Genomic DNA, 17,984 nt, shown 5'->3' on the forward strand with positions numbered 1-17,984 from the left:
TCAACAGCAGTGGTTGGTACAGAAGGGTCGAGACAGAAACAGTTGCCTCCAAAATCTCAAATGCTGACAAAGGGCCTAGTACTGTAGCAAAAAGAGTTGTACCCAGAGACAAGTGGCGAAGTGAGAAAAGTGTGCCAATAGAACGAGAGCCCCCAACTGTTTTAGAAGAAGCTGTAGAGTCTGGTCAAAGTGACAGTGATACAGATTGACCAGTAGCTTGGAGATCAAAGAGTAGGAAAGTTCCTTGTCAAAAGTGTGCATCACCTGAATGGACACATTTTGCATCAAGTGACTGGGAGAAGGAATTTGCAACTTTTTTGCTTCAACAATACGTATTCAGTTGAACCTTCTTGAGTTTGTTTTGTGGCGGAGCTGAACTTTGAAATGTCAATACTTTGACAGACTGAAGCAATATGCCCTGGATTTGATTATTAGTGAATTTGATATGCACAATTTACTAGAGACATTTGAACTTTTATTAGAGGCATGTGATAGACATTTGATAGAATTGTAGCAATTTAAAGAAGAGTTTTTAAATCAACATCTCAATTTTGCCCAAAACAAATATTTTTTCTTGGTATTTGCTTGGCTCACAAATAAAAAAAAGGATGGAAGAGACAGTTGATATTTTTTCTGCTGCTATTTGCATTTTTACATTTTTTATTTTTGGTATGAAATTAAAGAACTCACGGAGCCTAATAGAAAAAGAAGTAGCAAGCTCAAGTACTTATATGTAGGATTGTTATTTCTGACAGTTATAATGATAGTATCAATGACACCTACATGAAGTAATTTCCATTGCTAACAGAGTTGAACATACCCTAGCATGTGTTGAAGAATTGGAAAAAACTAGAATGTTACCGTTAGTAAAGTAAATATGAAGGGTGATGAGAGTAAAATCAAGGAGGAAACTAGGAATAAAAACGCATGCCCAATCAAATAAATATAAAAATGGAGTGGGTTATAAATGTGGGAACGCAGGACATTTTGAGCCATTCAAGAAATATCCTGCATGAAATATAATATGCAAAATTTGCAACAAAAAAGGCCATTTTGCTAAGTTTTGCAGATCATCCAAAAGTACAATGCAAGAATCCATGAAGTTAGTAGATAACTGTATTTTATCTGACAGTTTCTAATCATGGACCTAAAAAGACCCCAAAGATCAGTTTGTGTTGGGAGATTTGGAAGCAGAGATGTTGTTTGATTCTGGAGCTTGGCTTACATTAATTTCTAATGAAGTATATGACAAAGAACTTAGTGATAAGAGTAATCTGAAAGATCATGATGTGGTCCCTGGGGACTATGGTGGATAAACTATAGATCTTAAAGGATATTTTGAATCTGAATTCAAATTAAAAAATAAAACCATTCAAGGGAAGGTATATGTTCCAGTGAAAGGAGATAGTGTAATATGTTGGCCACATCCTAGAGATCTTGGGGTCATGCTAATTTGTCTACTCCTGTGATGGTCGAAGAAGATAACATAAAGGAATTGCAACTAAATGGTGTGCAAGAACTCAAGGTACAAAAAGGGGATGATTCTCCTAGATTGTGCAAGGAATTTCCAGAGTTATTCAGTGGAGAGATGGGTTGCTTGAAAAGTTATGTACATCAAATTAAATTGAAGCAAGGAGCTTTACCGGTTGGTACGAAAGTTCGCCCTGTTCCCATATCAATGTGAGATGCTGTAGAAGCTGAGATTAAACAGTTATGTAAACAAGGGGTCATTGAATCTGTTGAGAGTTCGAAATGGGTTGCACCTATCGTAGTTGCATGGAAACATTCTGGCGAGATCAGGTTGTTTGTTGCCCTGAGAGCTCTTAACAGGTGCGTTAACTCTGCCCATCATTTATCTTATGTTGATTATTTCTTCATCAGCGATGTTTTTCAGATTATTTAACATTTTACAGTGTTCATTTTCTTATCTTCAATTTTGTATGTATCTGTAAAAGGAAAGGTGTGTGATATCTTGTAAATATTCTGCTATGTCATATAGTTACTACCAATGCTTGTTTTTACATAGGCTTTGTTGTTAGTGTATGAAGGGGGAATGTTGAAAGGTGGAAAATTCCAGAGTCTGAAAGTTCTTGTAAGGATTCTGAAGCAGTTGCTGTTAAGCTGAGAATCTTCATACTTATAAATGAGATGTTCTCTAATAAAGGACCTACTCAACTACATGAAGAGTGCTTCCTTATTACAGGTATTATGGGAACTATTCTGATAACAGCTTTGTGTGCTTTAGTTACATTTGGTTGTTTCAAACGTTACAACAAGCTGAAAGTGAAGAGAGCAGAGAAAGGGAGAAGAAAAGAGGAGTTTGAGCTTGAGATTCGATGGAGTATCTATTACAGTGCCATTAAGCAGTTAGAAGAGTCCAGAGCATCAACATGAGAGATTGTAATCTGAAGTGATGGCTTGATTGGCCATCAGAGGGGGGGATTGATGTAGTAACAATGTTATTGCTACCTTTGACGTCGCAGCAATCATCTATACGTGACAACCTTGCATTTTGATATTTGAAACTCTCAAATGTTAAAATGTAAAGTGGCGCACTGAAAGCCTACATTGAGGTGCAGTCACTCTAGAATAGTGATTTTGAGTGATGTAGGATAGCCCTAAAATATAATGTATAACCAATTAATTCAATTCTATGTGATTCTTTGTTAAATGAATGAATAGTTTGCACTAAAATGATAATTAATTTTTAGAAGGACATTATTTTAAATGTTACATACAGATGCTGAAAATGCAGACCTGCATTATAGCTAATGGAAAGTATTGACAGAGTTATTTTGTTTGCTTTTTGCCCTCATGTGTTTTAGCCCAGCAGATGTTTACCTGAAACTTGCCAATTCTGTAGGGATTTCCCTTTATCTTAGTTAGAGAACTTAGATGATTTAAACTGTCTTCGTGCCTAAAAGAATTGGACAAAGCTTATTCACCAAACACCTATTGATTCTGCTATTGTTTTGCATTGCTGTAATTGAGTGTTCAGTCCTTTTGATGTTAGTTCACCCAAACTTCTTCCAACACATTGGTCAACCAATGATGATTTTGTATCTTTATAATTTTGTCTTGAGAATTGTCTACATAGCTTTGAGTCTGAGCTTGTAATAAACCTTTTAATTTTATTCCCAACTGGAGTTCTCCCTCTATGGCCAAATTGGTCATACTGTAATTATAGACTGTAGTTTGAAGTATTGATGCCTGATTTTTCCACCCCTTTATGCTGGGTGAAAATTCCAATTGATCTCGTTAAGAGCAATACTGAGAAGTGCTCCAGCACAGGTGAGCCTTGTCTGCACTTATTGGCTGCTTTCCTTACCTTCCTTCTTTTTTTAGCTCTTGGAAAGTGCTATTAAACTACGTAAGAGACACAGACTTTATGGAGACAAGAGCCTCACACAGATCTTCAACTAAATTAGCAAGTAAACAAGAGAGTAGATTTTCCTTCATGGCTTTATACCATATTAATAAATATTTTCCACCCTCGGGGTTAATGTCTATACTTTGTACGATCTGAGAATGGGTTAAGGAAAGCAGATGCTGATGGCCCAGATGACTATTGAGACTCCAGGGAAACCTCATGGCAAAGGATAATACTTTCTCCACCACTGAAAATTCCCCCAAACTGAGGGTAGCCTCAAATTGTCAATGGTCACTTCCTTACATCTTAAAACATTAACATTATCTATCACTCCAAACTGCCCCACAAATACATAGATATAATCGATGGGGCAACCATGCCTGCTAGATCAAAAAGGCTGGCAGGCCAGAATGTCTTTGCCCAAATGACCATTCAAGCAAATAAACCAGGTCTTGGCCAGCCAAACTCCAAGCATGAAATCCTCCTTTGATAAGGACCCTGCTGGGAACACAGCCATTGGGACGTTCTATTAGTCTAGCAGATCCTGTTAAAAAATGGCCAATTGGTCCGGAAAAAGTCTTGTGTTAAAACCCTCTACCATATACAGAATAAAATTCAGATATTTCAATAAGCCATTAGTAATAGAATTTCCCAATTCGCCCATCGAGTTACTCCACACATTGAACACATCTTTATGAAGGTTTATATTGATCAACATTAAGGCTTTCCTTATGTTGTTGCCAACTCTCATTTCCACAATTATTATCTGTGTGTTGCTATGCTGCCCCGTCACCTCTATCATTCTTGTGATACTTTTAGTGAAGATAAGTTAATAACAGAAAGTCTTCCACTGCCACGTTCATTTCCTGATTTATGTGTGGTCACACACACTCCATGTTGGCGCTCTCCCACAACCAATGTTAATGAGAGCCTATAGTATGCACGTTGAGCATATGTTTCTTGGCGCTAGATGACTGGCTTATTGGGAGGTCATAGACTGATTCAATCCCATACGCTTGTTTAAAAAGCCAAGGCCCGTATTTATACTTTTTGACGCTAAACTGCGCTAACGCAGTTTAGCGTCAAAAAGTTTTGCGCCGGCTAACGCCATTCTGAAGCGCCATGCGGGCGCCGTATTTATTGAATGGCGTTAGCCGGCGCTAGCAGACCGGCGCTGCCTGGTGTGCGTGGAAAAAAACCACGTACACCAGGCAGCGCCGGCGTAGGGAAAAATGGCGTTAGGGCGTCTTAAAAATGGTGCAAGTCAGGTTGACGAAAAAAAATCGCCTCCACCCGATTTGCGCCATTTTTAACGACGCCCAGACTCCATTTACATAACTCCTGTCTTAGTAAAGACAGGAGTCATGCCCCCTTGCCCAATGGCCATGCCCAGGGGACTTATGTCCCCTGGGCATGGTCATTGGGCATTGAGGCATGTAGGGGGGCACAAATCAGGCCCCCCTATGCCAAAAAAAAAATATTTAAAAAAAAAATGTATACTTACCTGAACTTACCTGAATGTCCCTGGGGTGGGTCCCTCCATCCTTGGGTGTCCTCTTGGGGTGGGCAAGGGTGGCAGGGGGGGTCCCTGGGGGCATGGGAGGGCAGCTGTGGGCTCATTTTGAGCCCACAGGTCCCTTAACGCCTGCCCTGACCCAGGCGTTAAAAAGAGGCGCAAGTGCGGGGTTTTTTGGCCCGCCCACTCCCGGGCGTGATTTTTGCCCGGGAGTATAAATACGATGCATTTGCGTCGCAGTCATTTTTTTGGACGGGAACGCCTACCTTGCATCTCATTAACGCAAGGAAGGCGTTCACGCAAAAAAATGACGCTCTTTACTCATACTTTGGCGCTAGACGCGTCTAACGCCAAAGTATAAATATGGCGTTAGTTTTGCGCCGAATTTGCGTCGAAAAAAACGACGCAAATTTGGCGCAAACGGAGTATAAATATGCCCCTTAGTCTTCAGGCTTCTTTTAAAGCAAAAAGTACCCATTGAAAATCGAACTTTTCTCTGCAAAACATTCCAGCTATTAGAGGCTGTATCCGAAAAACTTCAGGCTCCAGATTTTCACTTTCTGGCCCATGTTTATACTTTTTGACGCAAAACTGCGCTAACGCAGTTTTGTGTCAAAAAAATTAGCGCCGGCTTACGTCATTCTGAAGCACCATGCGGGCGCCGTATTTATTGAATGACGTTAGCCGGCGTTAGCCGGCGGCACCGTCTGGTGTGCGTTAAAAAAAACGACGTACACCAGGCAGCGCCGGCGTAGGGGGATATGGGGCTTGGGCGTCAAGAAATGGGGCAAGTCAGGTTGAGGCAATTTTTTCGCCTCAACCCGATTTGCGCCATTTTTTTTCACTCCCAACCCCCATAGAAATGACTCCTGTCTTAGCAAAGACAGGAGTCATGCCCCCTTGCCCAATGGCCATGCCCAGGGGACTTCTGTCCCCTGGGCATGGTCATTGGGCATAGTGGCATGTAGGGGGGCACAAATCAGGCCCCCCTATGCCACAAAAAAAAAAAAAAAAAACACTTACCTGAACTTACCTTAATGTCCCTGGGATGGGTCCCTCCAGCCTTGGGTGTCCTCCTGGGGTGGGCAAGGGTGACAGGGGGTGTCCCTGGGGGCATGGGAGGGCACCTCTGGGCTCCTTCAGAGCCCACAGGTCCCTTAACGCCTGCCTTTTGCAGGCGCTAAAAAACGGCGCAAAAGCGGCCGTACGTCATTTTTTTTGACCCGCCCACTCCCGGGCGTGAATTTTGCCCGGGAGTATAAATCCGACGCACATGCCTCGGAGTCGATTTTTTAGACGGGAACGCCTACCTTGCATATAATTAACGCAAAGTAGGTGTCCACGCTAAAAAATGACGCTAACTCCATGGACTTTGGCACTAGACGCATCTAACGCCAAAGTATAAATATGGAGTTAGTTTTGCGTCGAAATTGCGTAAAAAAAAACGACGCAATTCCGGCGCAAACGGAGTATAAATATGCCCCTCTGTATCTTCGACCAGTTAGTAGATTAGAGCATGTCGAGCTAAGACTGCTTAATGGAACATAGGTCTTAATTTTATCCAAAATAAAATTTGGAGCTAAATTATTAAAGCTCTTAAAACCTGTGTGGCAAAGTTTAAATTGTATTTTTTGTTTATCTGGGAGCCACTGTAGTTCTTTATACATAGGGGTAACATGAGTGAGTCTAGAAACCCTAAAGACCAACCTGGCTACTTCATTCTGTATCACCTGAAGTCAGTGCAACGAAATATCAGGTCAACCGGTGTATATTGCAATCGCATAGTCTAGTCTAGACAAAATGTATGTAATAACAATCATCGTATGTGCTTCAAAGGTCAAAAGAGGCACAACTTTCCTCAGCATTCTCATTAGAAATGAGTATTATGATATCATCAAGTTGTCTTAGGTCTACATTGTGAGATACCCACCTATCATCACTCCAAGGCTTTTGGCCGTCATTGAAGGGGAAGGAAGTGAGCCCAAGCAGTCAGGCCAATAGTATAAACTCCAACCCTGAAAATTATTTTTCAGAACGACGACTTCTGTCCTGTCAGCATTTATTTGTTGTTGATTTAATTCCTTCCAATGAGCACTACAACTCATTGTATCCTCAAAATGCGTCTGTGTCAGAAGAGTGCCATCTAAATGAAAAAGTATCTGGTAGTCATCAGCATAGTTGTAAATATGATGTACAGGTTAAACAGGTAGGACACACTGAGGACCTTTGAGGGACCCCACATCTTAACATTTTTGCTGCAGATGTAAAAAGTCCCAATTGAACTAAGGGCCAGATGTAGGAAAATACCAAATTGCGACTTGCAATTTGCGAGTCCGTGCGACTCGCAAATTGCAACTCGCAATTTGGTATGCAGAAAGGTGTCTCAGACACCTTCTGCAACTCCCAATGGGGTCGCAAAGACCCACCTCATTAATATTAATGAGGTGGGTCGCAGTTTGCGACCCCATTGCTAGTATGGGCACTCACGGGGATGGTGGCCTGCTGGAGTCAGCAGACCACCATGTCCGTGACTGCTTTTTAATAAAGCAGTTTTTTTTTTCTATCTGCAGCCTGTTTTCCTTAAAGGAAAACGAGCTGCACTTAGAAAAAAAAACGAAACCTTTTGTTTCGGTATTTTTCAGAGCAGGCAGTGGTCCATAGGACCACTGCCTGCTCTGAAAAATTATTTTTGTGTCCATTCACAAAGGGGAAGGGGTCCCATGGAGACCCCTTCCCGTTTGCAACTGGGTTACTATCCACTTCAAGTGGATGGTAACTGCGATTCGGAATTGCATCGCATTGCGAGTCGCAAATAGGAAGGGAACACCCCTTCCTATTTGCGAGTCGGAAATGCATTTTGCGAGTCGGATCCGACTCGCAAAATGCATTTCTACATAGCAAAGAGGCTTTTGCGCCTCGCAAACGGCGTTTTTTGCTGTTTGCGAGGCGCAAACACTTTGCTACATCTGGCCCTAAGTTTCTTACAGTAGCACAATATGGTAGGTGCATAATATTTCATCTAGATAACCACCTCTTTTTGATACTTTCCAATCCATGAACTTTTCAGTTTATTGGTTTGAAGTTGTAGGAGAACTCCCTATTCTATGATTTCTCATCCCTGCTGGCCCAATCTTAAATACCCTAGTAGCTCAACAGAGGGGTATTGTGATTCTTGAGCTTCACTCTAGAGGTGGGTCCTGGGAAATCAACAAACCAATAATTTTGGATGACGATCCTCAAGCCATCATCATATCATTGGATCCCTAACCTATAAGGCTGGGAGTTAGTGGGATGGGTTGAGAGGAACCTGAGTGTTCACTTTTCATAGTTATTTTCTTCATTCTCAACAGTTTCCATAGGAAGTACAACCACATCAGGTGTCCTATCAGAGTATAAGAGTGAAAAAGTGCTTATTTTCATTTAGGATCCTTTGCTAAGGGCACTTTTGGCAGTGGTTCAGGCTTTGTAGAATATCTCCCATTATTCTCTGTTAATGAAGACTATTTCGGATTCCTACCTCTTCTGGCTTGGATGTTCATCTCATTTTAGCAGCTTATTGCAGTAGGTCACAGAAACAAAACCTAAAACTACTCTATTTTCACACTTATCCAATCTATTCCAGCAAATATCATCCAGTGACAGTTGCCACTGGGTAGTTATAATAAGAATTGCGTTTACCATAGGAAATGCTTTTTTTGTGTTGCTAATAACTTTGGTGGCATTTGACGAATCTCCACAAAACTTTCCACTTGGAAAGCTTCCGGGTGATCTATCCAGCAGGGGCCAAGAAAAAGTGTGGTCGCAAAACACTTTTTCCTATTAATTTTTCAGTAGGAACTTTAGATATAGCTGCAGCCCAAACCACTGATCGGATCTACACCAAATTTGGAAGAAAGCTAGATTGTGATCCAGAAAGAATGCTTTTTGTTATTTGGTGTAAATCAGTTACGTAATTTGCAAGCAATTAATGCTCAAATACTTTGTATATTTCAGGCCCTAGAGGCTCATCGGAGCCAAAAGATCTCCTGCTGCCACCACATCAACCAGGAAGTGGTGGCAGCCATGTTAGGACTCAGTCCTGAGTCCTAAAATGCAAAAATGCTAAACAATGCAAAATAATAAGAGAAAGGGCAAGGTAGTGGCACAGTGACCCCCTAGGCCTGATGGCGAGGTTCCCTGGGGGCAAAAAACATTAAAAAGCAGAGAGGGCTGCGTGACCCCCTCTAAGCCTAAAAAGGCCCTGGGGACCCCATCTCTGGGGCTGAGTTAACAAATCAGGAAAGGGAGCCTAATTAGGCCCTGAAGACAACGTCTCCTGTGGGTCACAATTTAAGAAAAGGAGAGGGCCCTGACTTTTTAGAGGCTGCAGGGTCCCCATTTCCCGAGGCAGACTCAATTGCTGTGTCCTTGGAAGCTCACCCCCAGGGCACAGTAGTTTATCTGTATATCTGCACATAACACTGCAGGCAGGGAAACATAAGTTTGCTCCTATCTGGTGGGAGTATTTTATAATCTTCCAAGAGACGGGAGCAAACATGAAGTGTGCCCCCAGCCGGTGGGAGATTTAGAAATGCTCCCATCGTTTGGGATCAGACTTCTGTTCTGTTTCCCCAAATGCTCCTGCTGGTGGGAGCAATGCCAGCTCCTGCACCTCTGCAAAGTGTGGGGTTGGCTGCCAGTGGGGGGGTTGGCTACAGGGCCTGGCTATACTATGTTATGTTGTGCTAAATTATGTCCTGTTGTCATGTGATGTTATGTTGTTATGTTGTGGTATGGTATGTTATGTTATGTGTGTTTTTATAAGCCAGCCGTGGCGGTTTACTTGAAAGGCCAGGTTTTCAGCTTTTTGTGAAAGCTAAGAAGGAAGGAGAAGGCTCTGTTGTTTTGGGAGGTCATTACAGGATTTATGGGCCAGGTACCAGAAGGTTTGGCCCCGTGCTGTGCTTTTGTTTATGCATGGGGTGTGTGCTATTCAGAGGCCAGCAGAGTGGAGGTGTCTTTAGGGTTGGTGGAAGTGAATGTGGCGGTTCAGGTAGGCAGGACCAGTGTTGTGGATTGCTTTGTAGGTGTGGGGGAGGGGTTTGAAGTGTGTGAAGTGCCCTGAAGTGTGGTATAATATGGGCATGGCCTAGGAGGTTGAGGAATAGTATGGCTGGTGCATTTTGGTCAGTCTGCCATCTTCTTGTGACCTGGTTTATAATCCATATTTACAGGATGTTCCATAGTATAGTCTGCTGGTGCTGAGGGGTTTAGTGATCATTTGCCTAGTGTTGTTTGGTTGCCAGTTAAATATTTTATTCAGCATCCTTAGTGTGTTGAAGTAGGCCAGGACCACTGCTTTGACTTGTTTTGGTTATGTCCAGTTTTTTGTCTACGATGATTTCAAGGTTTGGCGCTTCTGAGTAGGACGTTGGGGTGTTGCCAAGGTCTGTGGGCCACCAGGTGGAGTTCCAGAGTGAAGCATTCTTCCAAAAGGCTAACACCTCAGACTTTTCCGAGTTAAATTTGAGGCTATTGGATTTTATCCAGGTGGCTACTTCTATCATGCATGTGGCAAATTTGTTCCTGATGATGGGTGTTTTGTCCAAGAAGCACAGTATAAGTTGTTTGTCAACAGTGAGGATGTTCATGTTGTGAGCTCGTATGACATCTGCCAGCAGGGTCATGTAGATATTGAAAAGCGTTCAGCTGAGCGAGGAGCCCTACAAGACTCCACAAATAAGGTCTTGTGTTTCAGAGGCACAGAAGGACTTTTTGATGGTTTGGGTTTTTTTGGTGAGGAAGGGGCAGATTTATTCAGGAGCAAGTACCAGGATGCCTGTTTTGTGGAGTCATTGAATTAGGAAGGGGTGGGAGATGGTGTTGAATGCTGCTGATAGGTCTACAACAATGAGGGCTATGGTTTACCCCTGTCAAGGATCAGCTGCTAGAAGGGCGGTTTCCATACTGGGGTTGTGACAGAATCCTGATTTTGTGGTTTTGAGAAGCTGGTGATTAGTGAGGTGGTCAGAGAGGCACTTGTTGATGGCTTTTTCTAGGTCTTTGGCTGGGTAGGGAAGGAGGGATATTGGTCTGTAATTGGCGAGTTTGATTGCATCAGCTGAAGGTTTCTTTAAGACAACATTGACGACTGTGTTTCCATGGTTCCAGGAAGGTGGCTGTACTGATGGAGATGTTGAGGATAGGGGTGAGGGCCTCGCTGATAGCGACTGCTCTTTGTCAAAGGCATGGTGAGGACAGAGGTTCACAGTGACCCTGGAGTGAATGGTCTTCAGGATTGTTGTAGTTTTCTCAGTGCTATTGGTGTCTCATGTTATGATTGCGTTGACTCCCTTCATCACTGGGAGTCTTCTGGAGAGGACCAGCAGGTCCAACTGTGGGGGAAGTTGCGATATATGGTTGGGATTTTGTACATAAAAAGTATGAGAGGTTGTTGCAAAGATCTTGTGAGGGGTTGATGTTTCTGGTGACAGCTGTGGGTGTGGTAAAGTCTTCTACGATTGCAAAGATTTCATTGCTGCTTTTGGAGCAAGCATTTAGGCCCTCATTCCAACCGAGGCAGGCGCAGTCGCCGCCCGCCTGGCGGGAACCGCCAAATGGGCGCTCCGCGGTCGGAAGACCGCTGGGGCCATTCCGACCTCCCGCTGGGCCGGCGGGCGCTAACATTGTTAGCGCCCGCCGGCCCAGCGGGAAGGCTGCCTGCAACACAGAAGCCGGCTCCGAATGGAGCCGGCGGTGTTGCAGGTGTGCGACGGGTGCAGTTGCACCCGTCGCGCTTTTCACTGTCTGCTAAGCAGACAGTGAAAAGCTTCATGGGGCCCTGTTAGGGGACCACTGCACTGCCCATGCCAGTGGCATGGGCAGTGCAGGGGCCCCCAGGGGCCCCAGGACACCCGTTCCCGCAACCTGTTCCTGGCGGTAAAAACCGCCAGAAACAGGCTGGCTGGAAGGGGGTCAGAATCCCCATGGCGGCGCTGCTTGCAGCGCCGCCATGGCGGATTGGGCCAACCGGGGTTAATCCGGCGGGAAACCGCCGGACCCGGTTTTCTGACCGCGGCTTTACCGCCGCGGTCAGAATGGCCCAGGAAGCACCGCCAGCCTGTTGGCGGTGCTTTCCGTCGTTTGCGGCCCTGGCGGTTTTTACCGCCAGGGTCGGAATGACCCCCCTAGTCTTTTAGCTCAAGCCTTACTCTTGGTTTCTCGGATGAGCTGGCGGTACTACATTTGGGCACCTTCGAAGGCACCTTTTCCCACTTTCCCTTTGTTGGTTCTCCATTTCCCTTCTAATTGTTTGAAGTGTTGATTGGCTATTTTGATGTCTTTGTGTACCAGCTGGCTTGTGTTCTGGTTTTTGCTCTGTTGCTCCATTACATGGGGGCCAGAGTATTGGTGCAATTGGTGATCTACTTGTTGAAGTTCTTGATGTTGAATGTATGGATGCGTGTGGGTTCCAGTTTGTTCTTGTGTAGAGCTGTCATCTAGCTTACTTCTTTTAGGTTGATCCAGTATCAGCGTGCTAGGCCCACTGTGGATGCTCTTCTGGTTTGAGGGATGTTGACTCTAAAACTGACAGTTGCATGGTCTGTCTAGGTGACAGGTTTCTGATGTTGATCGTAATGTGGCCGAAAGATGTGAAGACGGGGTCTAGGGTGTCTTTGGTGGCATAGGTGAGCTCTATGACCTGTTGGATTAGACAGAGGTTTCCAAGGTTGTCAAGAAGGGTAACCAAATTGGGATCGGTCCATTCTTCAAAATGGAAACTGAGGTCTCCACTTAGGTTGAAAGAGCTGGTGTTGCGGACTCGATGGGCAATGAAGTCTGTGATGTTGTTTGCAAAGCTTACTCAAGGTCCTGTGGGGTGGGGAGGTAGACTAGGGTCCCACCCATGGTGAAATTTCCTGTGATTTGAAGTTGAACTACTCATTGCAGTTTGTTCCTGCTTCGATGCATGCAAGGCAGGTGAAGGTGCCTTTGTAGACAATGATGATTCTTCGTACGGGCCTGTTTTTGTTGTCGTGCCTCGAGATCTTGTATATGGCGGGGATGGTGGTGGTGATGTCTGATGTTGAAGCTGTGATCTGCCATGTTTTCATGAGGAACAGAGGGCCCAGGGAAGCTTCTTCCAACAGGTCCCAGACCTCCTTGGCATGCTTGCGAAATGAGCAGGTGTTAAGGAGCATGCGTGCAATTGGTGTGTTGGGGAGCGGGTGATATGTTCTTTGTTAGTGTTGTGGGTGCGGTGCTGCAGGTGAAGTGGCAGAGGGAGCAGGTAAGGGCTCCCTCAATGTTGAGTGGTGTGGTGCACCAGCAAAGGGTGGAGGTTTCAGGTGTGAAGGAGAGCAACGGGGCAGTGGTTAGTCAGGGGGCCAGCATTCCAGTGCTGGGCATTATCTAGCCGCGGACAGGATGGTCTTGCCTTTGGTGCACCAGTGGCACACCAGCAGCATGCTTGCTGTATGGGACCATCATTAAGTAGATCCTGGGAGGGGGAGGAGTCCAGGTGGCAGCGAGTGGGGCCAGAGAAGAGTGTGACAGCGGTGAAGGAGAGAGATGTGCGGAGCAGTTAGTGAGCAGAAGGATGAGGGGGGCACAAGAAATAGCACAAAGAGACAAAAAGGGCAAGTGAAATGACACAGAAAAGTTACAGCAAAAATACTAAAAGAGTGAAAGAAATGGCACAAAGAGGCAAATAGAGCACAGTAAAATCACACGGAGCTAGAGAAAACAGTGAAAGAAATGGCACAAATAGGCATGAAGAGTGAGATAAACTGTACAAAAAAAGGAACAGAAATGGTACAAAGAGGTAGGAAGAGCTAGAGAAATGCCATAGAAATGTCACAGAGAGAGTGAGAAAATTGTAAGAGAAATGGCTCTAAGAGGCAACAAGAGCAATAGAAATGGCACAGGAAAGTCAGAGAAATTGCATAAAGAGGTAAAAAGAGCAAGAGAAATGGCACAGGAAAGTCACAGACAATTTGAGAAAGAGTGTGAGAAATAGCACAAATAAGCAAAAAGAGTTAAAGAAATGGTACAGAAAAGTCACAGAGGGAATGAGAAAAGGAAGATAAATGGCACAAAGGCAAACAAAGCGAGAGAAATGTCACAGAAAAGTCACAGCAGGAGTGAAAGGAAAAGGCACAAAGAGGGAGATAGAAAGCACAAAGAGCAAGTTTAAAAAAAACAAAAAGTCATAGTAAGAGTGAGAGAAAAGGCAGAAAGGGTGTGAGAACAGGCACAAAAGTTTCAGGAAGAAAGAGGCCGAGGTGAGGGAGAAAGCAAGGGCGAGGTAGGCGAGAGAGGTGCTTTGAGGCACTGGATCCAGGTCTGCAGGGGCCTTGACAGGTCAGAAGACTGGCCACAGGTACGTCCTAAGGTGGCCGGGCCTATACACCTGCTTATAGATAGGACCACCATAGAAATTGTCATTTTTGAGTTAATAATAATTCTGGCGCACTCCTCCCAGAGTCTCTTCAGTCCCTGTGGACCCCATTCCTGGGGGCTGTTTTTTTTTTATTTTAAAGGGAAGGGGTCACGTGGGAGCGAACACCTGGGGCTGAAATTCACTACAAAAGAGGAGGAGGGCCAGGTAACTCCCCTCCCTGAGCCTTGAAAAGGCCCTGGGGACCCCATCCTCCAGAGCCACTATATTTCTAAAAAGGGAGGCAAGCCGCACTGCCCCCTTCCCTGAGCCCTATTTAGCTCAACTGTTCATGCTGCTCCCCCCAGGCAGGGGCAATTACCTAATCTATTTCCCTGCCTGAATCAGAGTGGGCAGGAAAACAGATCAAAAGTCTGCTGCCAGTTGGTAGGAGCATTTTCAAAGCTTCCACGCACTGGGAGCAAACTTTGGCCCTCATTATAACATTGACGGTAAAAACTGCCTACTACCACGGCGACGGCCGCCAAAAGACCGTTGCTGCGGCTTCCAGCTGTCCGCCAAATTGTGATCGTAGCCGGAATTCCGCCAGAAGGATGGCAGAATTCTGGCTGCGACCATGGCAGCGGATAGCGGTAAGGTGGTGCTGCTGCCAGCAGCAGCGACACGTAAGTAGACTGCCGCAGACCGTATCATGACACATGATACGGCCTGGCAGTGTTCTGCTGGCGGATGCTGCTGCTGGCAGCAGCACCCCATCCTGTCTCCTGCTGCTGGCAGCAACACACCATCCCGTCTCCTGCCGGAGGACCCCCTGACAACAGGTAAGTCGGGTGCTCTGACAGGGGAGGGGTGTGGGGGGAGTTGTGTGTGGGGGTGTGTGCATGAATGTTTGTGTGTGCGTGGATGTGGGTTTGTGTTGCGTGTTGGATGCAAGTGTGCTTGTATGGATGTGTGAGTGCGTGTATGTTGTGTTGTGTGAATGCGTGTGTGCTTGTATGTATGTAAGTGTGTTTGGATGTGTGTGTGAATGGATGTATGCATGCATGGATGAATGTGGGTATGAGTGTGTATATGCGTGTGTTCGATGATGCGTGAAGGTGCGTGCATGTTGGGGCGGTCTGGAGTGGGTTGGGGAGTGGGGGGTTAAACCTGGGGAGGGGGCGGGGAAGACTCCTATCAGTGACAGGGAGAGAATTCTCTGTCACTGATAGTGCCTACCCCCATGGTTTTCGTGGCGGTAAGGAAGCTCCGAAAACCATGGTGGTAGGAGGGGTCATAATCCCGCGGGCGGGCTAGTGACGGCCACCTGGCTGGAGACTGAAGTCTCCAGTCTGGCGGCTGTTACCATCGTAGCGGACAGAGTGGTGCATTGGCGGTTTGGCTTTAGCCAAACTGCCAATGTCATGTTATGGGGAAAAGTAAGGCCAGCCTGTTGGAAGTACTTTTCTCCATTTTACCACCATCCGCCAGGGTTGTAATGAGGGCCTTTGTGTTGGGTCCCGGGTGGCGGGAGATTTAAAAATGTTCCCTTCAGGTAGGAGGAAACACAGGTGTGTTCCGGGTGTGGGCTCACTGGGACACAGCTAGTGAGCCGGCCCCAGAGGATGAGATCCCTGGGGGAGAAGGCTCTGGGGGGACGGCAGCACAGACCCTCCCTTTTAAAAAATGAATCATCAGTGATGGGGTCACCAAGCAAGGAGGGGAACCACGCAACACCCCTCCTCTGTTTGAGAAATTTCAGCCTGGTTGGTCGGCTGCCCAGGATCTTTAGTGGCTTAGGCGCATGGCCCCATCCCCCTTTTTTGTTAACTTTGGCCTGTGGGGACATAGAAGGCTCAGGGAAGGTGGTTGCATGGCTACCCCCCCCTTTAAAAAGGTAATCGGCCTGGGGGGATGGGGTCCCCGGGGCCATAGAAGACTCACGGAGGGGGTCATGTGGCCCCATCCCCCTTTTGAGAAGTCTTGGATCTGGAGCTGGGAGGCTGCCTGAGGCCTGTGATGGCTCATGAGGGGGGTGGCAAGCGTCCCTGGGGATGGGCTCCTGGGGCCTGTGAAGGCTTGGGGAGGTGGGCCCCTTCCTCTTACTGAATGATTTCAGCCCCAGGGGTTGGCTCTCCTGGGCCTTTAATGGCTTGGAGAGGTGGCCATGTGGCCCCCCTCCTCTTGTCAAAAATGGTTCCAGGTGTGGGCTCCCTGGGGTTTATTATTGAACAATGCAGCTCCAGCCGCCATTTTGTTTTTATTTTATTTTTTAATTTCCTTACACACTAGAGTCCCGCAGGATCACAGCGGAAACTGCTGATTTGTTTTTTTTATTTTGCCCCTATGGGTTCCGCCCTCCCCATGGGGCCTAGGGGGCAGGGTATTCCTACCCTGGCCCCCTATATTATTCTTTCATTTAAAACTGCAGGGCAGGGGACTAAGACCCAGAGTCCTGTAGTTGTTGTCAGAAACAATTTTTTGATGTTTTTGGCAGCCAATCAGAGCGCTCACTCCCATGGGAGTGTTACTCCCACTGGAGCAAATTGGCTCAAGGGAATAAACTTCCCTGGGTCAATCAGAACACTTCATTTTTTAATTGGCGTTCCTGCGAGAATCTCTCAAGTTTCTCACAGACCCAGTCATCCAGATATCTATATTTTCATTTTAACCTTAATTTATCAAAAACTAATAAATGGATTTACACCAGTCACAAAAATCTGAGTACCAAGATCTAGCTTCCTGACAAATTTGGTGGAATTCCATTCAGCAGTCTTTGCTGTAGACCTGTCTAAATAAGTCTATAGAAAATGCATGGGGATTTTGCATTTTAGGACCCGCCTTTTTTCTTGGCCACACTTGATGGATCACCCTGAAACTTTCCATGTACAAACTAATCAAAATGTAGCACCTTTTTGGAAAGTTTCGTGGAGATTCATCAAATCGTGCCAAAGTTATTAGCAACACAAGAAAACGCTTTTCCAACGGAACAACTAACCTAACTGTAACTACCCAGTGGCGACTGCCACAGGCTAATATATTAATATTCACTGAAAAGAAAGCAAAGGCTAAAGGGATGTTATAGTTAGGTGATGATGTCAGTTAAAACGCACCATCTTAAAAATACAAAACCACTTAAATTGAGCAGTTATAGTTATCTCAAGTAACTATATCTCAGGCCCAAATGTAACTATAACTCGCATCCCCTCCATTCAAATTTTTGTCATCAATGATGTCATTGTACATTTTGCAGTGATATTATCAAACATGTCATGAGTGATGTAATATGTTGAGGAATTAGTAGCGAATGGCAAGGTCGAGAGTTCTAGTTATTTTAGGACACGCGTTGCAGTTACTTGAGATAAATATAGCTGGTGAATTTCAGTGGTTTTGTATTTTTGAAATACCATGTTTTAACTGATATTTTCACCTAACTATAATGCTCCTTTTTTAAGTGAATTTCTAAGAGTTTTTTTAGCGTTAAAGTAACATATTATTACCATATTTCATGCCAACCCCACACTGTACCAACCTTTGACTTTGTTTAGTGTGAGGTTGGCCATAGAGCCTGGCCTGTGGCCATGTCCTGTATCCAACCCCAATAGGCAGCCAACCCCATGTCAGTTTGGCCACAGAGCGTGGCTTCTAGCAAGGCCCTACATTCAATCCCTCACTTGCAGGTGACACCATGCCACACATAGCCTTCAGCTGTGCTTGGCATGGGGTTGGCCAAGGGTCAG

Source organism: Pleurodeles waltl, chromosome 1_2, assembly GCF_031143425.1.
Source record: "Pleurodeles waltl isolate 20211129_DDA chromosome 1_2, aPleWal1.hap1.20221129, whole genome shotgun sequence".
In the NCBI taxonomy this organism is placed as follows: Eukaryota; Metazoa; Chordata; class Amphibia; order Caudata; family Salamandridae; genus Pleurodeles; species Pleurodeles waltl.